The 23,591-nt window shown below is 48.7% G+C and overlaps 1 protein-coding gene across 3 annotated transcripts in view; it reads right to left on the reverse strand.

Annotated features, from left to right (window-relative positions):
- Positions 1 to 3,178: 3,178 nt before the first annotated feature.
- The window catches only part of CAPN13 (calpain 13), a 117,775-nt gene continuing 97,362 nt past the window's right edge, over positions 3,179 to 23,591 (reverse strand). Inside the window, exons 23-25 of one of the 3 annotated variants that reach the window (XR_006343440.1) lie at positions 13,137 to 13,188; positions 8,273 to 8,402; positions 3,225 to 3,254 (exon numbers count right to left, since the gene is read on the reverse strand). The gene's annotated coding sequence lies outside the window, so the exon portion shown is untranslated. Of the gene's footprint in view, positions 3,255 to 8,272; positions 8,403 to 12,775; positions 13,189 to 23,591 lie in introns of those variants that run through there. The other 2 variants (XM_043917505.1, XM_043917503.1) reach the window with 2 other exon arrangements.

A 23,591-nucleotide genomic window follows, 5' to 3' on the forward strand; every position in this document is an offset into this window, starting at 1 on the left:
GTCTCCTGCTCTCGGGACACCTATTGATCTGTCTGCCAGGATAGCCACTCTACACCTTTAGCCAGGCTGCCCTCGCACAGCTCCATGTCTGTGCAATCTTCTCTGTATACACTGTGGATTCCCACCAGGATGGGTCCTTCTCTGACCTTGATCTCAGGCCTACTAACAGGCTTTATTCGGTGGCCACGTCCTGCCTTCAGCTTCTGTTCTAGTGGCTTCTGGACTCCCTGGGCCTTGACACCTGCCCGCTCCAGGTCCATCCCCTCAAACCTCATCTTACCTAGTACTGGTAGAGCCTTGAGGTGCCATCTCTTTCTAGCTTGACTCTGACTTAAATCTTTGTTCATTGATTCATCCACTTAGCCACTCACTCATCCAGCAGATACTTGTTAAAACCCTGCTCCGTGGCAGGCAGTGTGCTGGAGCAGTTCTTGGAGCTCTGTGCCCCAAGAACTCACCGAACTTTGAGCCCAAGGCTTCACCCAAGGCCCCGCCCTGAGGCTTCACGTGGAGGAGGTACCTTGAATGCTGGCTCTGATTGTGGCCACCTGTAGTGCTGTTTGTAACAATTACATGGACACCACAAGGCAGAACAAGACAGACTAGATTACAGTTCTAATCCTGATAGAATTCTTTGGTATAATAAGCACTCATAAAAATAAACAAATTAAACCATATGAGCTACATTTAATTTTTAGTTATTTAACACATGACATGAGTCTTTGAAGAAGTCCTGGTTGAGACTTCTTACAGCCAGGAGTCCAAGAGGAGTTGTCTGTAGTCAGTTATAGTTCAAGATAGCTCGGCGACATCACCATTATGAGCAGCTTGTACTGGCAGAAGAATGTGTGACCAGTGAGTACTTACTGTCCGTGTGAGGGACGGTGAGGTGGCTGGAGCCATTCCACAGTGGACAGTGCTAAGACATTGTTGTCCCTCCTCTATATGGTCAAACTAGAAATCTGAACATTAAACATTTTACTAACAAAAGTGTAGCACAAATTCCATTCTTAAAGTCTTATATTTCTGATTGTATCCTGCTCTATAATAGCAATATTTGGCTTCAGATCAATGTTTAACATTTGGCCATTTTTCCACTTTGGATGAGTGTTCACTAAAGCTCTAAAAGGACCCCACTGAGCCTTCTGTGTTTCTTTCCTGCACAGATACCTCAGTTAAAAGCAGCACCTCCACCAGAGCTGAAAACAGGTTTCTTCTCTCATCTCTTCCTCCTGCTGATTCTCAACCTTCTCCTGGATCATGGTTGTGGAGCCAGTTCAGAGATCTCGTGGAGATGCAAGCTGAGAACCCCCACACTTCCTCTGGGGAAACTGTGTCAGCTGGCGCCCATCCCACTGGTGTTGAGCCAGCCCGAGTCGGGTGCCATTAAACCAGATGGTGCTGCCTCTTTCAGAATACCCACTCCTGGTCTTCCTGCAGCAAAGAGGAAGGACCCCGGTTTTTGTCCAGGTTGCAGCTGCTCTCTGGTCTCTAGCCATGCCTGTTAACACCTATTAACACAGAACAGATCAGAGCCTCCACCTACTCCATGCTCTGGGTGGAGTTCTGAAAGTGAAAGTTGCTCAGTCATGTCCGACTCTTTGCGACCCCATGGACTATACAGTCCATGGAATTCTCCAGGCCAGAATACTGGAGTGGGTAGCCTTTCCCTTCTCCAGGGCATCTCCCAATCCAGGGATTGAACCCAGGTCTCTCTCATTGCAGGTGGATTCTTTACCAGCTGAGTCACAAGGGAAGTGGGAGTTCTGAATTGTCACAGAGTGGTCCACCTGGTGTGCAAAAGGAGGAAAAGAAGCGGGCAGCAATAACACCCCACACTGATGGCAAATGCCTGCAGCTGGAAGAGTCCAGCATCCCCACAGAATCACAGTGGACGGTGGTTCACATTTTCAAGTCAGCCTGCATTTCAAACATCATGTCACTTGCCTGATAAATTCATGGCATTCACGTGAGCCAGACCCCTTCTCCACCTGGGGATCAGAAAAAGTCACAACAGCCAGCAGAGTCACCTCGGTGAGTAAGGACACAGGTTGCCGAGCTAGATGGAACTGCAGTGCCACTGATGCATTCTTGTCACTCTGGGAACCTCCTACAGGAACTTGTAAGTGTGCACACGCACACACACACACACCAGCCACACACACACTCCCTGCCTTCACTATAACTTCCATCTTGTCATATTTTAGGGAGCAGTTTGCTGTGTTACTCTGCTCAATGGGCTGCGTAGGTTATAGCTTATAAATTCTTTCCAGAATTTCAAACCTTCCTTTTTTCCTTTAGGGTTACATTTTGTATTTTCCATGCAGTTTGCCTTTCTGGAAGAATGTTCTTGGGGATGAGTAACTTTGGTTTGCCCAGATGGCCTTCCTTTCAACCAATTTCCATATTTTTAAGGATTCTTTATTCTTCTATCTTTTCAAAGTGGTATGTTTGATTTGAGATTTTAGGCTGAGACACTGCTTTTTACTGCAAATTCCTGCCCATATGCCATTGTTCAATCTTTTGAGGAAGACTGGGTGAACTCTGTTAGCTGAGATCATCAGGGCACTGTTTCTCAAAGGAAGATCTCTGTCCACAATCAGCATGCTCCCTAAAAATGCAGACTGCTGGGTCTGGTTGCAAACACATTGACTTAAAATGTGGGTGGGGCAGGAGAAGGCCCTGGAATCTGCATTGCTTACAATTGCAGCAGGTGGTACTTGCATACTGTGGAGTGTGAGAACAACCATTCCACATGAAGGAGCAGGAGGAGTGAGCTTCCCGGGTGCCCTTGGGGGCTGCTCTCCTTTGCATATCTCCTCAATCCATGGCTCCCAAGCTGGAAGAAGGACCCCTGTACTGGCTCTCCTTGCCTGTCCTTGTAGGTTTCAGCAACTTTCCCATCTTGCAGAATCCTGATGGCCATTCTGAAGGCAAGCTGCGCTGAGTTGGACTCCGTGGAGATGAACCTGGCCACAGTGCCTGGGTATGGGGCCGTGTGGACAGAAGAGTACAGCTGAGAGATGGGTGCTTCCCCACACTTCCCACATGGAAGCAACGTAAAAAATGAAGATATTTGAATTCACACTGAGATTAGCAGATGCGACTTCTTGAGGCTGGCCTAGAGGCTCCAGCCTCCACAAGCCTGGTCTGACCGCACAGAGGGCTAAACGCGCAGCACACCTGTTGCCTGTTTGTCTGCAGGGCTGCATAGATGTCTGCTGCTCTTGTCCAGATGAGAAATGGATGCTGGCCTGCAGGAATAGAGAGGCGAGGCTGAAGCAGCAGATGCTGAGGGTGGGAATGTTAGCCGTAACAACCGAGTAGATGAGGGGAAGACGGAAGGGAAGGTATCAGAGGGCCGTGGGATCTGAGTCCAGCTGGGATGTGGGACCACGAACAGAGCAATGACAGAGACTGGTCTTCTTGCTGCGGGAGATGTTTCTTTACTTCTTACCTCTCTCCTCCGTGTCCTGGCTAAAACCACATGCTTTTCCCTGGTCATCTGTTCCAGGGGCTTCTAAGAGAAACTGGAAGACAGCGATGCTCCAGGTGTTGGAGCAGATGATTGCTTTCTCCTCCCCAGCCCCTTTGCTCCCACTAATGATGGGTGGGGAGTGTTTTCATTTCCCATTTTATTTCTTAGTCAAGGCTCATACAGCTATGTACCTTGTTCCATGACTTGCCAGGGGCTAAGACAGGGATTTTATCTCTGGCCTTTTCCATCCCTAAATCAATGTTTTCTGTGCTTTTTCAATCACCACTGACACCTCCATCTCTGTCACCACATTGACAGATGACCCTTTGGCTCTTTGTATCAGTCTCAAAAACGAAAGTGAAGTTGTTCAGTCGTGTCCGACTCTTTGCGACCCCATGGAACTGTAGCCTACCAGGCTCCTCCATCCATGGAATTTTCCAGGCAAGAGTACTGGAGTGGGTTGTCATTTCCTTCTCCAATCTCAAGCTGTGGGCAGTTTGGGCTCCGAGGCTCCTAGGCTGCACCCAAGGTGCCTGGCCTGTAGGTGGCAAGCAGAGCTCTCTGACTCCCCGAAGACCAAAGTCCCAGGGTCCTTTGTGCTCCAGCGAGTCACTCAGTGTAACCCCTTCTTAACCTGTACTTCCTAATCTGCTTGCTGGCCCTTCATGACAATGAGATGCAGGGTCAGTTTCCAGACAGGGCAGACCCAAGAGACAACTTTGCTTTAAACCCAGGGGTGGATTACATTTTGTTGAGTCTGAAGTTTATACAATTTTGGAGAGTGTCTTCAGGAAAAAAGAAGAAACGTATATACTACTTATGCAAAATTCACAGAAAATACAGAACTGTGCAGTTGAGGGGCCCTGAAGATTATACTCTGTTACCTCCCCAGCTATCTATCTGCCTCTGCTCGGGGCTGTTGAGGGCAGGCAAAACCTTGATCACTTTTCCCTTCTGCTCCCCTCTTGCCCTGCACAAGTGCAAAATCACAGTATCCTTGCATCTGAGAAAGGCAGTGTCATCCCAAGGCCCTGGAGGCCCCTTTATAAATGTCAAGCTAATTATTAGATGATTAGATAATAGCTACAGTGTGTGCCGTCTGGGTCAGCTGCTGCTAACACAGTACCCCGAGGATACCAAGGGATGTGTTTGCAAAGATGAGAAGGACTAAGTGCTTTAGGGCTTGATGGTGAAAACAAGCTCCCAGGGACCCTCTGTCAGGGAGACACCTCCAAGGCAGAGGATGTGGGGGATGTGGGGGGAAGAGGCTGGGCCAGGTGCAGATCTCTTCCCTACGGAAAGAATTCTCATGCTCAGTCATGTCCGACTCTGTGCGACCCCATGGACTGTAGCCTGCCAGGCTCCTCTGTCCATAGGATTCTCCAGGCAAGAATACTGGAGTGGGTTGCCACACCCTCCTCCAGGGGCTTTTCCTGACCCAGGGATCTTACTCTTCTGTCTCGTGCATTGGCGGGCCAATTCTTTACCGCTGAGCCTGCAGGGAAGCCATCTGGGAAGCCAAGGGTAGCAGCAGAGTTTCCTGGGCCAGCTAAGCTCTTTACAGGCATTATTTCTTTTAACCCCTTAATCAGCCGTTTAAGGTGGAAGCTGTTATTACTACTAATTAACAGATGAACTGAGGCCACACCAGTAAGTGGTGGAACCAGTATTTCAACCCAGAACAGGTGAAGAGCACCCTGGGCTAAGCTCCCTCTCTCTCCATTTTTTTCCTAGATACACAGGACACTTGGATTGCAAATGACACCTCCCTTCCCAGTCCCCTCAGACCTGCCCACATTCAGGACTTCCCACAAGCAGGACAGTTGAAGAACTTAGGCAACGAACAATGTGAGGCCGTAGCATGGCTTCTCTGGTTCCCAGAGAGGGGTTAACTGGGTTGATGATTTGTAGGTGTGCTCGGTGGAAACGTGGGCACTCCCCAGAGATTGCTGGAAGTGGGGAGGGGAGGAGGGCATCTGATGGGAAGGGGTGGGTGGAGGGGTCAGGCAGCTGCAAGAAACCCCCACTTCTGAATCCAACCAGAGCAGCACCACCTTCACCTCATAAGCTGGGCCGGGCTTCCTGATAAATTTCATGTTTAAGCAAAGGAATCTGCATCCCCAACAGTTACAGAACCACACGAGTCCCCCAGCCCCACACCCCCCACACTGGCTGGCTGCGTGGGAGAATTACACCAGGATCTGCAGGGAAAACAGATCCTGACCTTCCCTGTTAAGGTGATTTGGTGAAGCATATGAAACTCTCTGAGCAGTATTTTCAAATGCATTAGACAGAATACATAAGATTATAAAGGAAACCAATTACATTGAACTACAGTTATCAAAATATTTTCTAAAACCTCAAATTTGCAATCTAGTACCACATGCGCTTCTTTGTTCACTCATTCAACAAGATCTAGTGACAGGCCTAACAACCCCCATAATTCTCAAGCTGTGAGGAGCTTAAGCAGTAATTTAAGATATCTGCAACCAGTCCAGTCTGGTAGGAAGAGTCTGTGATTTCTGTTGGTGGCAAATCACAGACGCAGCTAAAACACCTGAGTTCCTTTTGCCTACACTCCTAACAGCAAGAAATGCTAAATTTTGGCCAAAATATAAAGGTATAAAAGATTTTTCCCATCCAAGTGTCCGAACCCTTTGAATTCTGTCCGTGGGCCCCACAGCCCCTAATGGAAATCTATCAGCACAGTGTATTGTCAGCCATCTAAGTTCTTATCCCTAATCATCAGTGTTGGTACGTTTTGCTGGAGCCGTTGGCACAATGCCCTGGCTTGGTGCTCATTCTCTGCTCTAAGTCCTGGTGACTGTGGGGGCAGTGGTGGTGGGGTGTCTACACATCTTTTCTCCTGGATTGTGATCAGGTGCCTCTGGCCCCAAGATGAGCTTTAACTGTTCCCTCCACCAAGGAAAACTGCAAATGGAGGCCTGCAGCATCCCACCCTGGGTCTGAGGGCATTATCCATCACCCCAAAACCAGAACACTCACTCCTGCCCCAGCCTGTCCTCATGTGTGTGCTGCAAACCCACTCCAAAGAGGGAGAGTCCAGAAGGACCCATCAGGTAACTCACTCAGCCTGGTCAAAATAACAGACCAGCTCTGCTGCAAAGGCATGGGATTAGGCAGCCTTCAGAGAGCTATTTTGGGATGGGTGGTTTCTTTTTTCTCCCTCTGATGGTTTGTTTTCAGACTCATTCACAGAATGCCACAGAGGTCACGGGAGCCGAGGAGAGGGTGGCACTTTCTCCCCAATGCCTCTGGTGGGGTGGGGAGGGGGGTACAGGGTTCAGCATGCCTCCACCACTTCTCAGGAAAGAACTGCTGGTTGTTTGCAACTTCTCAGAAACCCCATAATGTGCCCAGTCACCTCTCTGGTGGCCCAGTGCTTGGGAGACTCAGGCTGGAAGATGGAAAAGGCCAGGGTGGGGCCTGGATGAGCCTGGACAGAGTCAAGAAGCTGGAAGGGAACTCCAGAGGGTGTGCAGCCACCCTATTGCCCAGATAAGGAACCCAGTGCTGGGTCCCAGGGGTCAGTTAGTTCAGTTCAGTTGCTCAGTCGTGTCCGACTCTTTGCGACCCCATGGACTTCAGCACGCCAGGCCTCCCTGTCCATCACCAACTCCCGAAGTTTACTCAAACTCATGTCCATCGTGTCAGTCATGCCATCCAACCATCTCATCCTCTGTCATCCCCTTCTCCTCCCACCTTCAATCTTTCCCAGCATCAGGGTCTTTTCAAATGAGTCAGTTCTTCCCATCAGGTGGCCAAAGTATTGGAGTTTCAGCTTCAGCATCAGTCCTTCCAATGAATATTCGGGACTGATTTCCTTTAGGATGGACTGGTTGGATCTCCTTGCAGTCCAAGGGACTCTCAAGAGTCTTCTCCAACACCACAGTTCAAAAGCATCAATTCTTCGGTGCTCAGCTTTCTTTACAGTCCAACTCTCACATCCATACATGACTACTGGAAAAACCATAGCTTTGACTAGATGAACCTTTGTTGGCAAAGTAATGTCTCTACCTTTTAATATGCTGTCTAGGTTTGTCATAGCTTTTCTTCCAAGGAGCAAGTATCTTTTGATTTCATGGCTGCAGTCACTATGTGCAGTAATTTTGGAGCCCAGGAGTCAGGGGCTGAGACAACAAGAGCAGCTCTCATCCTCTTTCCTTGGGCCCGACCTGGTCTGAGCCTCATGTGGATCTTGCCCTTGAGGTCTCAGCGACCCCAGCTGTGCAGTAGCTCCTGCCACAGAGTCTCTAAACATTGGGGCCAGAGACCTCCCACCTGCAGGCTCCCCTGCCGAGTTAGAGTGATGCTGCTTCCTGCCTTGGTGCTGGAGGTGCGCCCCATCCCTGCCCCAGCACCACCCAGAGCTGGTGGCACTTCCAGTGGTGACTTTGCCCTGGGGCTCCGTGGGTTGGCATGTGCTGAATGGACCAGCACAGGCCCCTCCAGCTTTGTTTTCCATACCTGAACAGATCATACAGATCCTTGCTTCAATCTCTCGTATGAGATGACCCCTTCAACCCTCTGCTGTGGGCCACCTGCAGATGTCTGCATATCTGCTCTCTGCTTCTTCCTTGAGTGAGTGAGTGAGTGAGTGAGTGAGTGAAAGTCACTCAGTTGTGTCTTGACACTTTGCGACCCCATGGACTATATAGTCCATGGAATTCTCCAGGCCAGAATACTGGAGTGGGTAGCCTTTCCCTTCTCCAGAGGATCCTCCCAACCCAGGGATCGAACCCAGGTTTCCCACATTGCAGGTGGATTCTTTACCAGCTGAGCCACAGGAGAAGCCCACTTTTTCCTTGAAGACACAAACTGCTCATCCTGACCCAGCCTGGCAGGTACCTCCTTCTCCCCAGCCCTTTCCAGGCTTCTTCAGATTCTGCATGTTCTTGTTGACCTGGGATAAACAGTAAGGAAAATTTCTCTCAATTTCCCCCAGCCTCTAGGACAAGGCCAACTTTGATGACCAATGCCAGCGCACACCCTCCCACAGTGAGGCCTAAAACCTCCAGCCTGGACCACGCACACAAGTTCTGCAGGCCCACGGCCACGTGGTGCACAAGGGGGGATGGTGTGGGGGTTCTTGACTCCCTGTCTGTGGCAGCCCCAAACCCCACCTCCAGGGCTTTGGAGGCTTCACACCTTTCCTCCCCTGGCCTGTGAGATTCTTTCCCATGAAAGGATCGAAGCTCCTTCATCCTTCACCCAAGGCAGACTTGACCAGCTCAGCTGGAGCCCTCCCTGCTCTGGAAGATGCCCAGGGATCTGAACCTGAAGCTGGAAGAGCCCAGCCCCCACCTCAAGGAGTGGGGAGGAAGTTCAGAGCCACAGACTCACTGGATGGTGCGGGAGGGGTGCTGGCCCCCAAAGTAAGGCCTCCCACGCTGAGCCATGAGGGCAGCTGGTTGGTGCCCCATACTCAAGCCTTGTGTAGCCCCTTGTTCAAACCAGGAAGCCCAGTGGCTTCACAGGGCAGTTAGTGAAGGCTTTGTGGGGTGGTGGGACAACGGGTGAATGAATCCTGGATGATCAGACCCTCTGACTGTGGCATGTGCCTACTGCTTCCTTCCCCCTGGAGAGGTGGAGGCCCAAGAGAGCCCCTCTGTTTTTATGCAGTTTGGGGTGCCTCCTTCCCAGCCCTCTGGTCCCTTTTGTCCCCTTGTGCTGAAGATGCAGGGAGCAAAGAGCACTCCAAGTGGGCCTGAGATGGGAGAGCCACACAGGCACGGCTGTCCACACACTCTCCCCACCTGGAATCTTCATCACCCACCTCTTGCCCAGCGCCCACCTTCTCTCTCACCATTCCCTCTCATCCCCTCCTGAGTTCCAGCCAGAACCGCCCAGTGACCACATCTGAACATGCCAGGCTCCTGCAGGCCTCACGGATGTGGCCTAGCCACCCCAGGCCCAGGTGAGACACCTGGTCTACAGAGCTCCCTCTGTGAGGGCGGGACCACATCTTGCTCTTTGAACCCCCTCAGTGCCGGCCACAAAGTTCTGGGTTCAGAGTACATGTTCACAAAATACTTAACAACTTTATTAGCACCAGCTGTGTAACCCGCAGTCTGCACCGTCCAAGGCACAATGCTCTTAGTCTTTGGCAACTTAACAAGCCAGGAGGAGAAACTCAGAGACCAACCCCACCGGACAAGAGAGGAGCTCACTGAATTGGACACACAAATAAACAAGATTTAAGAAAACAGAAGAGTGACAAAATGCAACTAGAGTTTCTACTACCTCCAGAGTGAGGCATGCCCACCGATTTATTTGTCTGAATGCAGGATAAAAATGTTCTGTTTATATATATTTTTAGCTTTTAACTATGCTATGCTTATATTTCTGAAAGTTCTAATGAGCATGATATATTTGGGTAGCAATTCATGCCACATAATTTAAAATATGTATTTATTGGAGGGCGTGCTGAAAGACATTTTACTAATCAGAATATTGGATTAAAATGGGCTTAAACTGTGTTGGGTGAGAGCCTGCTGGTGGAGGGAGGATCAGGAGGGCTTTCTAGGGGTCTGGACCCCCCATCCCCTGCCCTCCATAAAGTACACAACCCCCTAGGGTTCTCATTCCTTCCCAGAAGGTGTGGCCTGCCTGCTGCTGCTCCAGCTCCTGTGATCCAGAGCCGTGAGCCCCCAGGCCTAGGCAGTGAGCATGGACCTGGCTCTCAGAGTGTCCTGCCCCCTTTGCTGAGGGCTTCACCCCTGACTCTAGGAAGATGTGCTCCATTACTGGAAGGGGCCTCAGCCCCGCCCACCTGGGAGAGTAGTTCCAATGTGGGGAATGCAGATGGAATGGTTTTCTGTTCTGCTTTCCTAACAAAAACCCCTTGGAATTTATGTCCCTGCACATACCGTTCCACGTTTCTGCTCACATTCTTCCTCCTGCTGCCTAGAAACCTTTAAATTTGCAAACAGCCCTGCCTCGGCATTTGGGAGGTCAGAGCCATTCATCACCCCCATGTTTTATTTCCACAGGGATTCTTAAAGTCCCCACAGAGAGTCAGCCTGGGGACAGGCACCTTAGATTCCAGAGAAAGATGATGGGGTGGGGGCAAAGAGTGCTTTTTCAGGACCTCATTTTAAACTTTGTGCCAGGTACAAGGCAGAGTATTTTGTAATGTAACTGGTGCTCCCAGCAGACTTGGGAGGTGCAGATTAGCATCCTCAGTTTACAGATGAGGAAAGTGAGGTGTGGTAGGCTGAGTAATGTTCCCCATCCCTGCCTGAGATGGCCATGCCCCAATCCACAAAACCTGTGGCTAGGTTCCCATAAATGGCAAAGGGGCTTGGCATGTGATTAAGGATTCGGGGATGGGGAGACTGCCCTGGATTATCTAGAGGGACACTACGTTATCACAAGGATCCTTATAAGAGTGAAGGAGGAGGGTTAGAGTCAGAGAACAATGTAGTGATGGACACAGTGGTCCAAGTGATGCAGGGCCACGAGCCAAGGAATGCAGGAAATTTCTAGAAGCTGGAAAAGGCAAGGAATTGGATTCTCCCTCGGAGCCAGAAGGAGAACAGCCCGGCAGACACCTTGATTTTAACCCAATAAGACTGATTTTGGCACCTTTCCTCAGAACTGTAAGATTGTTTAAGGCACTAAGTTTGTGGACTTTTGTTTCGGCAGCAATAAGAAACTAATAAATAAGGCATTACTTTTCCCAAGGCCACAGAGCTGGGGAGAGGCAGAGGGGGGATTTCAATCCAGGTTGGTCTGACTCCACAGGTCCAAAAGATGTTAAGAAACTTTTTTACTGGAGCTCAGAGCTGGCCTAAGGTGCTGTTGGTTGGCCAGGTAAGAGAGGTGTCCCAGGCCTACGGCAGAGGTGGACTGACAGATACTTGAGGCACTGGACAGTGAGGGGTCCAGGCTGAGGAGGAGGTGAGGGGAGTGTTAGGTAGTGAGAAGCTCACAACTGCAAAACGGCTCTATCCTTCCTCCTCGAAGACCCACGACAACCCTCTGTTCCCACAGGGCTTAGGATGCTGGTGCAGCCCCTTCAGTGACCCAACTGCTGAGGCTTCTGCTGATGGGCCAGACTGGACTGGGGGCCAGTAGAGCTTCTACCCTTCAGTACATGGTGGCAGGGTGGCCTCCCTGACACTCTCAGAAGAGATGGTGCCCAGCTGTGCCATGACCTGGCACAGGACCCTGGATCAATCACTGAATCACTCCTGTCCTCAGTCTCCCCATCTGAAAAATGGGATGATGATGCCTCCTTCATAGGGCTGCTGGAAGGACTGATTCCCTGTGCCCCTAAGAGGGGCTGAGTCTCAGCTGGCATGCAGTGCTAGGATGACTGTACCTCCCCTCTGGCGATGTCCATTCTGGCCGGTAGGTGTCTCTGCTTTGCTGGTGGCCAAATGGTTTTAATGGTGCCCTTGAGTCCAAGTCACAGGTCCTTAGTTCCAGCCACCATGCTTGGTAAATACGTCTTTGTGGGGCTGCCCTCCTATTCTGTCACGGGGAGAAGTGGTCTCTCAAACTCTTCCCCATGGTGGTAAGGAGACATCTGGTGACCGAACCCCTCTGACCAGCAACCCCTGAAGGAGCATCATTGCTCCTGCTACCCCTCCCCGTGGCCAGAATGCTGGGGGAAACCAGGCACAGACCTCCCTCCTCGCTCTCCCTCCTGATTGCTGTGGGGAGTGTGGGGTCGGGAGATGGGGGACAGAGGAACCGCAGGACAGAGCCAGCAGTGGCAGCCTCTTCAAGTGATTCTTCCCGGATTTGTTTTGAGAGTTTTATTCGGTGACACATCTACCCATGTCGCTATATTTATCTGTGAGAGAGGCAGGATATTTTTGAACGGATGTAATTTCTGGTTCTTTCCCTCCAGGGGAAAAAAAAAAGAGTTTCTCATTCCTATTCATTTCTTCCTGCCTCTTCCACACTTCTGTATAAACACACCCATGCACACACACACACGCACACACACAGAAACATCCACACATATGCACGCACACACAGAAAGGCAGACTCTTGGTTCAACAACTACAATTCTGAGACTGTGGTTAACTCAGGCCTAGTTAACATGATGGATAAACAGGCAGACAGACAGAGGGAATAAACAGAAACTGAATAAATGACCAAACCCACAGTGAAGAAATTGTGGGTATGGGCGTTTATTTTTTTTTCTCTTCCAACTTCACTGAGCACATACTGAGTAGGAAGAAAATTGACTGAGGGCAGGAGAAAAGGCCCAAGGGACACCTGCTAGGGTGGGGGGCTGGAATGAGCAGTTTGCTCTCTGGCTTCAGTGGAGTTGGCGAACCAGGCTCACAGCTGACCCAAGCTGAGTGGGTGGTGAGAAAGCTGAAGCCAGGTTCAGGATGGCAGGGCAAGTTAGAGAACGGTGAGATGAACTGTTCCAAGGATGAACACCCACCTTTAGTTCTGCATTTACTTGGAAATAACCAACAACCTGCAAACGTCTCTAGGAAGTGAATGTCGCCAGGAAAATCAGGAAGGTAGGAGATGGGGAAACACAACTTAGGCCTCTGCAGCTGTGTCATGCACAGGTTCCAGGTGTAAGGTCCAGGTGGCTGAAGTCACAGAGTTTTCCTTCTACGTTCCTTCCAGAAGTTTTACAATCTTAGGTACTACGTTTACGTACATTTAGATCCACTTTGAGGACTTCCCAGGTGGTGCAGTGGTAAAGAATCCACCTGCCAATATAGGAGACAAGAGATGTGGATTCGATCCCTGGGTCAGGAAGATCCCCTGGAGGAGGAAATGGCAACCCATCCCAGTATTCTCGCCTGGGAAATTCCATGGACACAGGAGCCTGGTGGGCTGCAGTCCTTGGGGTCGCCAAGAGTCCAGCATGACTGAGCACATGCACAGATTCACCTTGAGGTAATTTTCATATAGGGTGGGACATGCGGCTTAAAGTTTGTTTCTTAATTTTTTGTATGTTTTGGACATTTAATTCTTTTCTAATCATTCATTAAAAAGAGCATCCTTTCTCCAGTGAATTGCCTTTGTACTTTTGCAAAAAATCAGTTGACTAAATATGTGAATCTATTTTTGGGTTATTTCTTCTGTACCATTGATGGATATATATATAAAACATATAAAATATATTTTCATATTACATAAATATACATTACATAAAATACATTTCTACAGAAGTAAACATATATATAAAATATATACCATATATTTATTTGCATATATTATATATACACTTATATACATTAATATAAATATATTGTTATTATATAGTAGTATTATTAATATGTATTTGTATATATTTCCCTCTAAAACCATACCACCCTCATGACTGTAGCTTTATAGAAAGTCTAGTAAGTCTTGAAGTCAGATAATGTGGTTCCTCCAATTTCGCTCTTCTTTGAAATTGGTTTGGCTCTTCAAGGTCCTTTGCCTTTGCATATAAATGTTGGCTTTAGTGTATCAATTTCTATTAACAACTTTTGCCTAGAGTTTTGTTGGAATGGTACTATGGAATGATACAGATCAACATGGGGTGAATTGTTAAGCCCTCCCTTTAAGGCTTCCCTTTGCATCTATCTCTTAGGGAAAATTTCCCTTCACCCTCTTGATCCTCCCCCAGCAATGTATTGCTGTTGTTACTCAATATTTGTTAGGATAGGGTGGGGGTCGGGGGGCAGCCTCTGCTGTTCTCCTTTGGTTTCAGCTTGGGCAGGTGCTGTGTCTGGGAGGGGGGACAGTTCAGTGATTCTGTCCCTCCCCCATCGGTAGGGGACTTCTGGTCTGCATGTAGTTTTACCCCTCTCCCCCAGGATTGAGCGCTTTACTCTTCTTCCAACTGCCATGGATCCTGTGCCTTAAGGACCATGTGGTTTGCTCTCCTTTCCCCAATGGTTATATATGTATTTTTCCATAAAGGATATACGGAGAAGGATCTGCATGGAACTTTGTGCTTCTCTGAAAGCACTGTTCCCTTTCCCCAGACCTGAAGCAAGAGATAGGTCTGCCCAGGTCACTCATCCTCTCCCCATCTTTCTTGCAAGCATCCAGTGTTTCCCATGGAGAAGGGCCTGTAAGCGGGTGTGGATTTCCCTGAAGTCTGCAGCTCTCAAGGGGGCTATACATCCACACAGGCCCCACACGTAGCTTTTAACATCTCACTAAAAAGTTTGGTTGGATTCTTCCTTCCAGCTTATATGGTGTACAATTCCATAACAGGTAATTGAGGACCTGTGTCCCATCTCTCCTTGGTGGTGCCTGCTTTTCCTTAGATTTCAGCTTAGTTTATTGCCTTCCATCACAGTTCTCTAATGAGTTCATGAAAATGTGTCATTTTGTAAATTATTTGGCACTTTTTTGGGGTAAGGGTTAGAGCAATGCACTTTGCAGAGCTCTGCACTCTAAGTGGGAACCAGAAATCTGACCGATCTTTTGCATTTAGAAGTCCAGATGCTTACTTTATTGAGCAATGTTAGAAAAATCTTTATAAATAGAATTTGTATTTTCACTTTGGAATCTTTGAGAGTATGAATCACTCGATGCAAAGCTAAAGGAAGAGACTAATATGTCTTTGTTTCTGCCTCCTGCAACTGGTTTCTTTTTGTTCTTTTTCTTATGTGTATTTTTAAATTTAAGTTTTGCTACAGAGAGGTACCACCACACACCAGTCAGAATGGCCATCATTAAAAACTCTACAAGTAACAAATGCCGGAGAGGGTGTGGAGAAAAGGGAACCCTCCTACACTGTTGGTGGGAGTGTAAATTGGTACAACCACTACAGAGAACAGTAGGGAGTTTCCTTAGAAAACTAAAATTAGAATCACCATATGATCCAGCAATCCCACTCCTGGGAATATATCCAGACAAAACTAATCCAAAAAGATACTTGCACCCCTATGTTCATAGCAGCAATAGTCACAATAGCCAAGACATGGAAACCCATAAATGTCCCTTGACAGATGAACGGATAAAGAAGATATGGTATTTATACACAATGGATTACTACTCAGCAATAAAAAGAATGAAATAATGCCATTTGCAGCAAGATGGATGCAACTAGAGGTTATCATACTAAGTGAAGTAAGTCAGAAAGAGAAAGACAAATACCATATGATATCACTTATATGTGGAATTTAAAATATGACAGAAAGGATCCTATCTATGAACCAGAAACAGACTCACGGATGTAGAGAACAGACTTAATGGTTGCCAAGGGGGAAGGAGATAGGGGAGGGATGGAGTGGGAGGTTGAGGTTTGCAGATGTAAGCTATTATATATAGAATGGATAAGCACCAAGATCCTACTGTATAGCACAGGAAACTATATTCAGTATCCTATGATAAACCACAATTGAAAGGAATATAGGAAGAGAGGATGTATATACGTGTATAACTGAGTCACTTTGCAGTACAGCAGAAGTTAGCACAAAGTTGTAACTCAACTATACTTCAATTAAAACCATTTTAAGTTTTGGCTAGGATATATTTCACATGGTTCAAAATTCAAAAGACTCTACAATAAAAAAATCTGCCTCTCCTTTTTATTTCCCTACCACCTTGTTCTGTCTACAGAAAGCCAGTGAGACAAGTTTCTTGTTATCTTATTAGAAATATTTTATGCAATTATAAGGAAATACTTCTATTCTTTTTCCACTTATTTTTACACAAATGGTAATATACTTTATGGGGCTTTCCCGGTGGCTCAGTGGTAGAGGGTCCACCTGCAATGCAGGAGACAAGGCAGGAGTTGCCAGTTTGACCCCTGGGTTGGGAAGATCCCCTGGAGCAGGAAAAGGCAACTCACTCCAGTATTCTTGCCTGGGAAATCCCGTGGACAGAGGAGCCTGGCAGGCTATGGTCCATGGGGTTGCAAAGAGTCAGGCAAGACTGAGCACACACGCAGTCACAGTCATTGTATTCCTTGCCTTCTTATGTGCCAGGCTCCTTGGAGGAACTCAAGTGAACAGAGGTGAGGACTTCTAGGCTGAGACACTGTCAGTAAGACACATTCCCTGGGAACACGTATCTAACACATGGAAGCTAACATTGCAAGTAGCTGGACTAGAGTGGGCAGGAGTCTCTCTGGCAGGAGGTAGCTCCTGGCTGGGCCAAGGGCAAGCTTCTGTGCTTTGGGTTAAGCAGGCAGGACCCCAGGAAAGGTCTGGAACTCTCTATCCTGAGGAGTGTGAGAGAGCTTAGTTTTTATTTTTCAGTAGAGTATGGACAGAGGGAAGGGAAACAAGATTACATGATGAGGCCCATACCTGGGAGAGACAAGGACATAACTGTGAGCCCAGAGTGGTGGTGGAACGTGCAGAGATGGGGGTCAGGACAGAGCTAACATCTCTGGGATGGAGCTAAACCCCCACAGAGAGTCTGAGCCAATCTTATCTCCTTCTTAGGGGCAGATCCACCTGCTGACTTGCTGGTTACGAAGTATTGCAACTGCATCTCAAAGATTCAGTCATTTAGGGACTTCCCTGGAAGTCCAGTGATGAAGACTTTGCCTTCCAATGAGGAGGGAATGCAGGTTCCACCTCTAGTTGGAGAGTTAAGTTCTCACATGCTATGTGGCCAAAAAAAAAACCCAGAAACAATGTCATAACAAATTGAATAAAGACTTTTAAAAAATGAATCACATTTTTAAAAAAAAATCTAAAAAAAAAAAAGATGAATTTATTCAGTTCATGGAGCTGTCCCTGAAGCATCCCTCTGTAACTCCCCCTGCCTGGGCAGTGTCTGGAACCATCCTGTCTGTCCAGTGGGCTAGACCACCCCTGTCAGGGATGCAGGGATGCCCCACTGCAGCCTGCCGGCCTCCCCGGCCCTGGGCTCCTTCACCCCGCAAGAGCTGGAGTCCCCGAGCCTGGCCGTGGCTGCACCGGGCAACTCTCCTGCGCTGGGTGCACCTTCTCAGAGCTGCAGGTCCTTGGTCTCCCCCAGGACCGAAACTGTGGCCATTTCTGGAGCCCCCAGGCCCCACATAGCCCACAGTGGCTCTCCCACCACTGCCCTGCTAAACCTGTGTGAGGAGCTGATGTTCTGGGGTCCACGTCTCTAGAGGTGGGAGACAGGAGAGCCGTGGCTGTCGCTGAGGGGTGGGGGTGGCAGGGAGACTCTGTAGGTTAACTACAGCTAGCCAGATCTGATGGCGTATTCGTTTCCAGGCTCTGCCTTAAGGTTGTTAAACATGTTACCTTCATAAATCCTCATCCCTATGAGGCAAGACTAATTTTACCCCCATTTAGGAGAGGAAGAAACTGAGGCTCTGACTTCAGACAAGAACATCCCTCTGAGAATCACTCAGTGTGGAGACCGAGGACCCAGCTCCTCGGCTGCCAGCCAGCTGCCCTGTCCAGGTACCGCTGCACGCAGACCCGGACTTTCCCCTGACCTGCTGCCCAGTGAGACTCGAAGGAGGGAGAAACAGAGGCTGACTCAGGGACAAGCTGGTGGTCCCAGGTGTGCCCAGCTCAGATCCGCTGGGCCCCAGCAGGACACAGGGCTGCCCATGTGCCTTCCCAGGAATATTTGGTGCCCAAGGGATTAGAGGCCACCGGCCGCAAATGCAATCACTAAAGGGTTCAGTCAAGGGAGGATTAGCCAAGGGAGATTTGGAGGAAGTTATCCACAAATCACTGTGGCTCCTGGAGGCAAAGATTACTTGGGGATCAGAAGAGGTCCTGTTGGATGAGCAGAAGCCGACAGCAGGACGTCGGGTGCTTGCTTTCCCAGCACCCCCTCAGAGAGCCCAGGCTGAGTCTCAGGGTGGTGGGGGCCCTGGCCAATGGGACGCTCCCTGGAGACTGAGCCCTGCAGGAATGGGTGCCTGCCTGGGGTCAGGCCTCTGGCTTTGGGTCACTCCCTCCCTCCTGGGGCCCCACTGTTCTCATCCACCACGTGAGCCTCCTGCAACCCACCAGGAGGCCACCAACCACAGTGGGCAAGTGCCCCAGCTGCCAGCAGGGGATTATTTGATTCTAGGCTCTGCACCCTTATGGATCCTGCCTGCCAGAGTCCATCATCCCTCCCCCGTACAAGGCAGTAACTGAACCTCCCCCCCATATGAACCTACACGGGTTAAAGGAAGGGTTTGTGACATGCGCCCGGCATGGTAAGAGCGCCGTAAACAATCTGTGGTTATTGTCAACCAAGGGGCCTTGCCAGCACTCCCATTCTGCGAGTGAGAAAGAGGGCTCCATATACGGCCCCATGCTGCCACCTGGCAGTCACAGGGAGGGAAATGAAACTGAAGAGTGTGAGGAAAAGAAGGGCCTGAGTTCTCACCAAGCAAAAAACGCTTTACATGAATTATCTCATGCAAGGACAAGATACCTAATAACTCATATTATATAGAGTGGCATTGCTATTTCTGTGGCCAGAAACATTACTTGTGTCATTTGACTTAATCTTACAACACCCATTCAGGTGGAGATTTATTTTCTCCATTAAATAGATAGAGGGCAGCAAGGTTCAGAGAAGTTAAGTAACTTCCCAAGGTCACACAGCAAGCAAACTCAGAGCGAGAATTGGAACCTGATCCGTTTGGAAGCTGAGCTCCTAATCATCTGAGCATCATGTGCCTCCCCCAGAGAAGCTCTGGATCCTCTCACAGGGCACGGGGTTTGGCAGGGAGGACAGGTGTGAACATGGAGGGGGGACTCAAAGAGAATCAAGCACTTTGGTCAGGAAGCATCCACTTTCATTTTGGATCAGATACTGAGGGCAAGGTCACAGCCCAGCAGTCTTCAAAGTTATCAAAGCACTTTGCAAACATGTGTTCCATTCCCTCAAATGTGGGCACAGAAATGGAGATTCAGAAGGCAGAGCCTGGGAAGAAATACCGTAAGTAAGGGAACCTCTTCATTTTCACCTTTATCCTTTGCGTGTTTTATATTTCTCCCGGTGCATTTGAACCACTTTGAGTAAAACATACCATCACAACAGGGAGGACCTTAGAGATTGTCACGCTCATAGTGGGCACTCAATAGCGTATTCAGTGAAAGAAAGAAGAAAGGAATCCAGTCTGGGGAAACTGAAGCACAGAGCCGGGGAGAGATGTCCTAAGGGCACACAGCTACCATAGATTTGGGCCTAACTTTGGGTCTCTAGTCACCACCTGTTTTCTCTCTACTCCACTAACAGTTCCCAGAGTGGCTGCACCGCAGAGGAGGCAGACGGAAGGCCCACCTGCCAGGTGAAGGTTCTGGGGAGCAAGTGAGAGCTTCAGAGCAGGGGAGTGGCCTGCCAGATCCATGATGTTTTCCAAATAACTAGTCTCTTCTGGTTCCTTCCACTGGCTATGAGAAGGTTCTTCTGGAGAGAGGGAGGGACCGATCTTGCAAATCCTAGACCTGGGCCCGTTATCATATCCAGTCCTGGGCCAAAACAGCTGTTCTGTCTTCTGACTGATTAACACTTGGCCCAGACTGGTCCTTAATTCTTACATCTCCAGTCCCCCCACCCCCACCCCCGAGGGCTCCTTGAGGGAGATGAGCATCACCTTTCCTCTACCGTCAGGCTCCTCCTGGACCTGCACTGAGCTTACGGGGTGATATCTCCCCTCATTCAGCTACCAGGGACCCTGAAGCACGCCAAAGCCTGGATTAGGCCCTTTCACAACATTATTTTACTTAATAATTCTCACAACCACATTAAGAGGCAGTAATTTTTTCTCTTTTCACTAGACCTGTTTTTAGGTTCACAGAAAAACTGAGCAGAAAGTATAGAGAGTTCCCGCATACCCACTGCCCCACCACCTTCCCCACCATCAACATCCCCCGCCAGAGCGCTACACGCTACAGTCAATGAACCTATGCTGACATGACATGTCCTTATCAGAGCCCACAGTTTATCCTAGGGGTCACTCTTGGTGCTATAGTTCTATGGGTTTGTGGAACAGAGCAGAGCCCTATGAGGCCTTCCCAGGACAGACTCCTCCCCCATACCCTCTGCTTTAGCTCCTCTATGAAGGACCAAGATAAGAGCAAGTGATGCCCGTTTCCTGAGTTGTATTATAGATGCTAAAAGCCCCCACCAAATGAAAGACATTAACTTCTTGATGACCATGAGCACATAACCCCCAGCCTACTAGGGTTTGGCTGCCCCCCAAGCAGGGGCTCTGAGGCAGGAGCCAGTTCCTCTCCCAAGCCATGCACACAGCTTTGGAGTAAGTTTCATGTGTGCCTGAATTTCAGCTCTGTCCCATGAGGCTTTGGGCAGACCCCCAGTTTCCTTGTTGTGGACTTAATCCTTGCCAGCAGGTTCCAGGGTTGGAGACAAAGGGGCACACCTCCTAGCACCTGGTGGCTGGCTCTTATTCTTGACCCAGGTGGGATTGCCTGGCTAGCTCTAGCTTGGAAATACCTCCTGTCCAGAAAATGTGTCTAAAGGGGGCCAGGGGTCCTGGAGCCCACCTTCCAATTTTCTGGCTGGCAAATAGAAATTAATTAGGCCTCCATTAGAGCCATTACAACTTTATCACCCATGAAGCAGATCCATGTGCCCCATCTGATTTTCATTTCCGAAGTCAGGTAGCAGCACTGACCTTTCTGCGGGGTGCTGGGGCTGAGAGGAGCTTGTTAGTGTGAAGTCCCTTCCCTCCCAGCAAAGGCCAGGCAGCTTCTCACTTGCTCTTCTAGCCCAGTGGAGCAGTTGGCGCTCCTTTATGGGCACATCAGGATTTCTGGGGAGTTTGTTAAATGCAGACTCCAGCCCTACTCCTGTTCCCAGCTATTAAATTGGGGTCTGCAGAGAAGGCCAGGAGCCTCTGTTTGCACCAAGCTGTTCCCGGTGATTTTGGTTTAGAAACCACTGCCTTAGGGCACCCCAAGGCATCTGCCTCACCACTGGCCCCTCCAAGGAGGAGAGCCCAAGAAGCAATGCTGGGAAGGTTCCTGTGAGTTCATAGAGGAGGAAGGATCTCACTGTCCATCCTTCACAGAGAGAGGCACTGTTAGCTTGGGGTAGGAACCCAGGCTCTAGAATCACAAACACAGCACTTTAAACACCAGCTCAGCCACGAATATTAGCTGTGTATCCTTCTCGGATTACTTCTAACTTTCAGAATCTACTCAACATTAAAATGAGGATTCTAGTAACTATTTCAAAGAATTGTGCTTCTTGAGATTATATGAGATTCATTAGGGAAATGCATAACACCAGGCCTGGTAGGTGGACCTATTATCAATTTGTTGCCTTTCAACTCCAAATTCACCTTTCTTTGCTCTGCTTTGTAATACTCAATTGGACCCTTGTTTCTTCTCTACCAGCTGGTGTTCAGTTCAGTTCAGTTGCTCAGTCGTGTTGAACTCTTTGTGACCCCATGGACTGCAGTACGCCAAGCTTCCTGTCCATCACCAACTCCTGGGCTTACTCAAACTCATGTCCATCGAGTCAATAATGCCATCCAACAATTTTTTCCTCTTTCGTCCCCTTCTCCTCTTGCTTTCAATTTTTCCCAGCATCAGGGTCTTTTCAAATGAGTCAGTTCTTCCCATCAGGTGACCAAAGTATTGGAGTTTCAGCTTCAGCATCAGTCTTTCCAATGAATATTCAGGATTGATTTCCTTTAGGATGAACTGGTTGGATCTCCTTGCTGTCCAAGGGACTCGCAAGAGTCTTCTCCAACACTACAGTTCAAAAGCATCAATTCTTTGGCATTCAGCTTTCTTTATAATCCAACTCTCACATCCACACATGACTACTGGAAAAACCACAGCTTTGACTAGATGGACCTTTGTCGGCAAAGTAATGTCTCTGAGTTTTAATATGCTGTCTTGGTTTGTCATAGCTTTTCTTCCAAGGAGCAAGTGTCTTTTGATTTCATGGCTGCAGTCACCATCTACAGTGATTTTGGAGCCCAAGAAAGTGAAGCCAGCTGGTGTAATGTTAGGCTTTGTCAGTGGAGGGTGCTAGAGGGACACTGTAAGGCACACAGGGGCAGAGTGCCCCTGCTGGCTGCAGGGTGCCTTTTTTCTTCCTACAAGGTGACTGCCAGCAGCATCTGGGCCCTCTCACCCAGCAAGGCCCCCCTGCAGGTGTCCTCCAGTCAGCAGGAGCCCTGTGAACATCTTCACAATCCAGCGGGCGGCAGGCACACTCTTTCCAAAGTGGCCTGGATCTCACCCAAGTTATTTCTTTCATTGTTGGGTAATCTCCTTCATCCTTAGAGGCATCAGCTGCTTCCTGCATTTTCTATTCCTCTATTCCCTAGAGTCTTCTATTGCCCTTTTTAATGGTTAATTACATTTCACTAGTTAATAATTCTTTGTATTAAAATTTCCCTATTCAAACAGCTGGTATGATTTTTTCTCCTGAATGGACCCTGGCAAATATAGAATAGGTATTTTAATGATGTGTGCTCTCTATGTATGTGAAAGTATTTTTACATACACTATTTAACAGGCAGGGGAAAATGACCACATACCACCAGAAGCTGTGATGATTCTGGAAATTGTATCCCTAAGCTGAACGACTCAATTCCTTCTTCAAGGAGTTCTTGGGTGTTACTACTATATGCTTCTCAGGGACAGTCTAGGGGAAGCTGTAGGGAGTGATGGTGACATGAACACAGCCATGAAGAAAAGTACCACAGTCCTCTGCAGAAATCATGTAGCACTCAAAGATTACACTAGGAGAGACTGATAAAAAAGGACCAGAAACTAGTGATGAGGGACATGCTCAAGAAGAAGGGAGCACAGTTCTTTGAGGGTAAGAAGAATGTGTGACTCAGGAAAGACTCTGAAAGCTCAGCCTGTGTGTCCTCAGCCATGCCGAAATACTATGAGTGACTGCAGGGAGGTTTGGAAGCTTCAGTACACAGTCCTCTTTCTCCTCTTTGCAGCGTATGCAGGTGTCAGTAAAGGGAGGAATGTGTTAAAAAAGAATCCATTTACATTGTTCTTTAGGTATACGTGAACCCCACAGATCCCATCAATAGGGCAAGATTCTGGTACCCAAGTTGGGGAAGAGCAGGTGAAGTTCCCCTCCCCACCCAACCCATAGGAAGCTGGCTCAATGAGGCTTCCTTCTGACTGGTTCTGTTACTTTTTCCCACCTCAGCAGCTGGTAGCCAGGATGGAGGCAAGCCTTGGATGGAATATCTGTGGTCAATGGT

The sequence above is a fragment of the Cervus elaphus genome, chromosome 11 (assembly GCF_910594005.1).
Source record: "Cervus elaphus chromosome 11, mCerEla1.1, whole genome shotgun sequence".
Lineage (NCBI taxonomy): Eukaryota > Metazoa > Chordata > Mammalia > Artiodactyla > Cervidae > Cervus > Cervus elaphus.